This window comes from Chiloscyllium punctatum, chromosome 14, assembly GCF_047496795.1.
Source record: "Chiloscyllium punctatum isolate Juve2018m chromosome 14, sChiPun1.3, whole genome shotgun sequence".
Taxonomy (NCBI): Eukaryota; Metazoa; Chordata; class Chondrichthyes; order Orectolobiformes; family Hemiscylliidae; genus Chiloscyllium; species Chiloscyllium punctatum.
In genome coordinates, this window is record NC_092752.1 from 92,877,667 (window position 1) to 92,885,318 (window position 7,652).

Here is a 7,652-nt window from a genome sequence, read left to right on the forward strand (position 1 = left end):
ATCCAGATGTTAGTCTGGAGGACATTGCACCATCGAGAGGGCTGATTCTGTGGTTGTATTAAATGGTGCCTTGTTAGAGGCCGAGTGGTCCATCCAGTATCATTCCTTTGTTGAGACTTTGCAGTGATTAATACAGTGAGTAGGTTGCTGGGCCACTGTCAGGTTGGCAGGGTTTTTTCTGCCATTGACAATGATTCCATGGTGATCAGGAGATTCCTAATTCCAGTTATTTTATCTTGAATTCAGATTCCACCATCTGCCAAGATGGGATTCGAACCAGGACTCCAGTCGTTTGTTTTAATATTTTGGACAAAATTTAAATACGTTAGGTTTGTTCACTCACTTTAAATATCACTTACCCAGGTTTTGTTTCTTTGTGAAATACTGTCCATCATTCTGTCTCCTCCATCCTTCTCTCCAACAACAAGAGTTTGGAGCACATGGAGTTTCTCTGTCACTAAGACTGAGATAATCCGATCTGCTGCTTCCCTCCCTCCCTCCCACTAGCCCACTGAGCCAAACTGCCTCACGTGGTGTTCCCGGTTTTTGTCCAAACCTACATCTTTCTCCAATCTCATCTCATGTCAAGCCTTATCAGAGCTCATCTTGACCCATTACCCTAATCTCACTAAACCATAGACTTTCCATCTCTCTTTCCTCCTCCTCCTCATCAGTCTCCCTCACCGATTCACAGACATTGTTCCTTGTTCTGTTTTTTCTGGTTATGTCCTTCTCTCCCGTTCTGTGAAAAACTGACATTTGACCTCACGGTTGTTGTAAAATCCTGCTCCATATCCACTCTCCCTTTCCTTTCTGAATTCCTTGCATTTGGTGTCCCTCATGGATCTATCCTTGGCCCCTCCTGTGTCTCACCTACATACTGCCAGGAGGTGACATTGTGCAAAAGTACCATGTTGGGTTTCACATGTACACTGACGATGCCCAGCTCTCCCTCCCCATCATCCCTCTCCATTACTCCACTGTTACTCAGTTATCAAACTGCTTACCACATTCCCACTACTCGATTAGGTGCAGTTTACTCCAATGAAACATTGTAATGGTTAAACCCGTTGCCTTACAAATTCATTTCCCTAACTGCTGAGCCTCTCCCTCTCACTGGGAACGATGCAGCAGAACTAGGCTCTTCACAATACTGCTGTTATATCTGACGCGAAGCTGACCTTCTGATTAGACATCTACACAATCACAAACACCAGGAATTCCAATCTCTAAACAGTTGCTTATCTCCTCTTCACCCGAGCTCCATTGCAACTGAAATCCCTTACCCGTGTCGGTGTTGCCTTAAACTTGTCGAATCCAAAGCAGAACCCTTGATTCTGTGACTGGCTGAGAACCTAGTTTCAAACTCCCATCTCAGTATTTACCGTCAGACACATCAGTATTTATTCTGTCAAACCCCTTAAGAATCTGGTGGTGTGGTCTGATTGTAGGTGGTGGAAATGACAGAGGATGATGTGTTGTATCTGGGTGGAAGGTAAGGACTTGGGGCGGGGAGGGTGTTCTATCCTTGTTGCAGTTGGAGGTGTGGGTTTCAAAGGCAGAGGTGCAGGAAGTGGAGGAGATACATTGGATGGTATTGACCACATGGGAGGGGAAATTGCAGTCCTTGAAATACGACGCCATTTGGTATGTTCTAGCCTCACTGGAACACAGCAGTAAGCATGGGATAGAGATGTTGGCCAGGGAACAGGCTCGTGTGTTAAAGTGGCAGGCAGCTGGAAGCTCGGGGTCGTTTTTGCAGCAAAACGTAGATCATCAGTTGCTATTTCCGCCACCTCCAATGAGATGCTGCCTGACACAGGTTCCTGTCCCCTCCATTAACAGCTATGCAGCCTCCCAGCCAGATCGTAATCCACTCCTTTGTGTTTCCAAATGTTTCAGTCTCTCTTTGGGTTCTGTCCCTCCCTGTTCTTTACATTTTAACCCCTTTCTCCTGCAATACAAAAATCTGCAGGTTAATTGAATTGGCCAAGCTAAATTTCCCATAATATTCAGGGATGTGTAGGTTAGGTGCATTAGTCAGGAGAAATATACAGTAGTAGGGTAGGGGTAGGGGAATTGGTCGGGGTGGGATACCCTTCGGAGGGACGCCTGGACGTTTTGAGTCGAATACCCTGTTTCCATGCTGTCAAGATTCTAATTTTCCCAGCTCCCATTGGATCTGAGGAAGGGCCACTGGACAGATTTCTGTTCCCAGATGCTGCCAGACCTGCTGAGCTTTCCCAGCACCTTCTGCTTGTTGTTCCTGATTGACACCATCCACACACCTTCTGCGTTTGATTCAGACAGGGGGAGAATCCCACCACTGACCTCACAATGGGGTCCAGCTGATTGGTGGACGCTTCGGACCAATAGGAAAAGGTGGTGGGACTGGTGGACCAAGCGGAACCAGCTGGTCATCCAAACAATGGGAGTGAATGAGGGGCGTGGCCAGTGGCATGACACGTCACCAGTAACACTGCCTGTGCAGTGTCACGTGACTCGGCAGTTGGTGAATGTGGGAGACGCAAACAGGGAAGGGGAGAGTGGCCTCAGAGACAGGGAGACAATGAGTCACTTTAGACTGGGAAGTTTTAATTACACTCTATGCGGTTCGAAAGTCTGAATTAGAAACTCTTAGTCCCGCGTGGGAAAATGGGAAAATGGCTGCGGCCCTGAGGCGGTGACAGGTCGTGGGGTATGGCTGCCATCTTTATTGGGGACAAGCTACATGTGAGGCGCATGTGCATGTCCGCTTCCTAGGATGGGGGGTGCGATTTGAAGAGAGGCATTTACACATGAAGCACATGCCAACAGAAAAGTATGTCTTTATATTCTTCCTGCACTGACTGTGAGTTTTGTTTTGTGAATTCATTTCATAAGATATTAAATCAGAATAATTGAGGCTTTGATCTCAAAAGCAAGTTTGTACAGTCAATGGAGTCATCAGGGTCTGAATATCATTGGCATTTTACTGTGGAAGGAGAAAGATTTGTCTGTTCTGTTTGTGGGAAGATATCTCCAATATTTTTGTAACGCAGAAAGATGTACAAATTCGTGGTTGGATCACCCTTTGGGTGTGTGCTCTGTTCTGGGCCCTGCAGCTGAGGAAGGAGATATTGGCCTGAGCGGGAGCACAGATTTATCCAGATTACACCTCGCCTCTTTGTGTGAACTCTCAGAGTTAGACCCAAACACCCACTTCATGATGTTAACCTGTAAATTTCATATTTTCAATTACCTGCAACTTCCCATTAAATGTCCTTTTGGACTCAAATTTCCGTACGTTTTCAGGAGGAATGTTCCAGCTTCTGACAACTGTCTGTTCATTCAGAAACTGCTGAGGTCCATGTTAACTCTGGGGTTACAAAGGGCTGAATTGAAAGATGAGGTGCTGTCCCTGAGCTCCCATTGAGATGCATTGGAACAGTATAGGAGGCTGAGGGCAGAGTAGGTGTGAGCAGACAATGAAAATGACAGGGCTGCACTGTGAGGGCTGCTTGGCTCAATGAGAGTGTTTTGGAGTTGGGTGTAAACAGACTGATGTGAGACAGGGAGAAGGTGAAGCTGAAACTCAGTTTTCGTTCAGGCCGTTCAGAAATTCACATGGTCCCAATGTGAACAGCCAGTTTTTAAGTGATACCTGCAGAGTATTTGTTAACAGTTTTTAAAGTACTTTTCCTGAGGCAAGTTGAGAGTTAACCACATTGCTGTGGGTCTGGAGTCACATGTAGGCCAGACCAGGTGAGGATGACCGTTTCCTTCCCTACAGGACATTAGTGAACCAGATGGGTTTCTAACAATCAACAATAGTTTCATGGTCATCATTCTCCTTTCCATTCTCGATTGTAGTGAATTCCGATGCTGCCATCAGCCATGTTGGCATTCTAACCCTAATTCTCGGAACACTGTACATATCACTCATCTGGCAGGAATACCATTAAGCCATTGCCTCCATTTTTAGCAATGTTTAAAAGAAATTTCCATCATTCTATGTGTACAATTTGAGATAAAATACTGCAACGTCCATGTGTCAGCCTCTCCAAAAGGTCAATCAACAGAAATTTATTTGGGGGTGAAGTATTTCACTTTTTTGGGCCGGTTTATTTAACAAAAATGAATCCAAATAAAAATCTTATGCCAGGCCATGTAATTTCTGAAGCCGGAGGGGGTTTACAGAGACAGGGAGGGTTGTGGGGCCAGAGGGGGATTGTTGTCCAAACATCACTGTGGTGTACATGGACTGCAACATTTCAGGGAGGCGGTTAACCACCACTTTCTCCAAGACAAGTAAAGGTGGCCAATAAATACTGGTCTGGGCAGCAAAGGCAACCCCCAGTAAATAAAACCAAGCAGCGAGCTCTCTGAGCTGACTTGCTGTGAAGTTAAAAACCTCTCTGGAAATGGAGTGGGCAGAGAAGAGAAACAGTGATATTTCACAGCTGACCTCAGAGACCTCACCCTTGGAAGTACTCAGAGCTGGGGATCAGCTCAGTGAGTTTCAGTCTCTTCAAATATCAATCTTAGTCGGTTTTATTTTATTAAATGTACAATCGTGAGTCAGGTGAGGATTTATTTTTAATGTCTTAGGGTCTCTTGATTAAATGCTTAAGATATAAAACGTAAGCATTGTTATACTCTGGCAGTACTTTTCGAGAGTTTCAATGATCCTGATGATTGTCTGCAGGAAGTGGCAGTGAGGAATTGACAGGAGCCGGGGAATGTGATAGGTGGCAGTGTCAGGAATGCAGGATACTGCAGATACAGTCAGGTAGATGGGTTACCGCCGGAAAGCTAGGAGGGCTAGGCAGGTACTGCTGGAGTCTCCTGTGGCTATCCGCATCTCAGACAAGTATACTGTTTTTGAAAATGTAGGTGGTAATACACTTTCAGGGGAATGTAGCACTGACAGCCAAGTTACTGGTACTGAGACTGGCTTCTAACACAATGTGAGGTATATCCAGTTCCACACGATTGATGGTGATAGGGGACTCTCTAGTCAGGAGCACGGTCTGCCGTTTCTGCAGCTGACAGTGAGACATCAGAATGGGGTGGTGCTGCCCTGGTGCCAGTGACAAGGATGTCTCACAGAGGGAGCAGAATATTCTCAAAAGGGAAAATAACCAGTGGGGGGACATTGTACATTGGTACCAATGGCATAGGAAGGGGAAAGCATGGGGTCCTGACGTGCAGGGAGATTTGCTAGTGCCACTCGGGAGGCATTAAACTTGTGAAGGAGTCGGGGTAATCCTAAAGAGATCGTGAGAAAAGAGGTGAGTCTGAGACTGGTATTGTTCACCAGTCAGACTGTCAAGGCAGGCAAGAGCAAGTCACAGAATGAGGTGCGACAGACCAGTTGCACTGCATTTATTTCAGTGCAAGAGGCCTTAGAGGTCAGGCAGGTAGGCTCAGGATATGGTTTTGAATATGTGACTAGGATATTATAGCAATTACAGAGTCATCATTCAGGGATGGATAGGACGAGCGGCTTAATGTTCCAAGGTATAGATGCTATAGCAAGGATAGAAAGGGGTCAACAGAGCAGCGAGAGAGGTGTTTTTGATTAGGGATAATATTATGGCTGGGCTTCGGGAGGATATTCCCGGGAGTACATCCAGGCCAGTTATTTAGTTGGTACTGAGAAATAAGAAAGGGATGACCATCTTACTGGGATTGTATTATAGACTCACTCCCAATAGTCAGCAGGGAATTGAGACACAATTTTACCAGGAGACCTCAGTTATATGTAAGTATAATATGGATGCAATGATAAGTGGTTTTAGCTTTACTAACATGGCCTCGGAGTGCTGTAGTGTTAAGGGCTTGGATGGAAAGGTATTTGTTCAGTGTGTACGAGAACATTTGAGATTCAGTTTGTAGGATGTACCTGCTAGAGAAGGAAAAAAACCTGACCTGTTTTCTTCATTCAATCACAGGATGAGGCTGTCACTGGCTCGGCCAGCATTTATTGCTGCGTTTACCCAGAGGGCAGTTAAGAGTCAACCACGTTGCTACAGGTCTGGAGTCCCATGCAAACCAGACCAGGTAAGGATGGCATTTTCCTTCCCTAAAGGTCATGAGTGAACCACATTGGTTTTTCCAACAAATGACAATGGATTCCTTGTCGTCACTAGATTATTTTTTCCAGATATTTATTGAATTCACGTTCCAAAATCTGCCGTGATGGGATTCAAACCCGGGTCTCCAGAACGTTATCTGGGTCTCTGGATTAACTGTCTAGCGATAATTTCACTCCGTCATCGCTGCCTCTTAGGAAATGAGGCAGGGTGAGTGACCGAGGTATCAGTGGGGCAGCACATCAGCACCAAAGATCCCACAGTATTGTGGCTCAGTGTTTAGCGCTGCTTCCACAGCACCAGGGACCTGAGTGTAATTCCAGCCTCGGGCAACTGTCTGTGTTGGAGTTGGCACATTCTCCCTAGTGTCTGTAAGGGTTTCCTTCGGGTGTTCCAGTTTGCTCCCACAGTCCAAAGATGTGTAGGTTAGTTGGATGAACCATGTTAAAAATCCCATAGTGTCCATTTGCAGTATATGACATTTTGGGATGTGCAGGCAAATCTCTGTCTGATGTGAAAAGATCCTTTTGGGGTCTTGGTCAGAGGTCAGAGAGAGGTATGGCCGCACGTTTCACATCTCCCATGGCGGCAAGGGAGGGTCAAGGCTGTGGAGCGTGGGTTGTTGGGAGGATGTGGACAGAACAAGGAAGGCACAGTGGGAATGATCTCTGCGGAATGCAGATAGGGGTTGGAGAGGGAAATATGTCTCTGGTGGTGGGGTCTGACTGTAGGTAGCAGAAATAACAGAAGTTAATGCGCTGTATCTGGAGATTAATGGGGTGGACGGTGAAGACCGCAGGGTTATATCCTTGATTGTGGCTGGAGGAGTGGGGTAAAGGCGGAGGTGCGGGAAGTGGAGGGTATGTGTTGGAGGGCATTGTTGATCAAGTCAGAGGAAAATTACGGTCCTGGAAGTTGGCCTTTCTGGGTTGTCCTGCAATAGGATCCAAAGAGATTAAACAAATATATCACAGACAAAAGATTAACTGGACCAGAGAATAGGACAACTTAAAGGTCAACAAGGCTGTCTGTGGAACCACAGGGGGTGCGAAAGATATGCAAATATTTCACGTCATTTTTACTGGAGAAGTATATGAAAGTTCGAGAGTTTGGAGAAATAAAAAGTGATAACTTGAAACGTGTCCATGTTCCAGAGGAGGTGGGACTGGATGTCTTAAATCGCATCAAGGTGGATAAAGCCCTGGAACCTGATCAGGTGTATCCTGGAACTTTCTGGAAACCTAGGGAAGTGATTGTTGGGCCTCTCCTGAGGTATTTGTATCGTTGATAGCGACAGGTGAAGTGTCATTATTTTTAAAACGTGGTAAGGAGAGGCCATGGAACAAGAGAACAGTGAGCCTGAAGGCAGTGGCAGGCAAGTTGTTGGAAGGGATTCTGAGGAACAGGATATCCACCTATTTGGAAAGGTAAGGAATGACAGGGAGAGTCAGTGTGGCTTTGTACATGCACAATTGTGTTTCACTAAATTGAGTGAGTATTTTGAAGTGACAAAGAAAATTGATTAAGCCAGGTGGTGAATGTTGTTTATATGGACATTCAACAAGGTTCCACAAA

At 45.8% G+C, this 7,652-nt stretch overlaps 1 long non-coding RNA gene across 1 annotated transcript; it reads left to right on the plus strand.

The window, feature by feature from the left end:
* The first annotated feature begins 3,704 nt into the window (after positions 1-3,704).
* Positions 3,705-7,308, plus strand: LOC140485509 (uncharacterized). Its single transcript, XR_011962375.1, has 3 exons — positions 3,705-3,744; positions 5,937-6,045; positions 7,232-7,308. It is a non-coding gene; the product is annotated as an uncharacterized lncRNA (long non-coding RNA).
* The last annotated feature ends 344 nt before the right edge of the window (positions 7,309-7,652 follow it).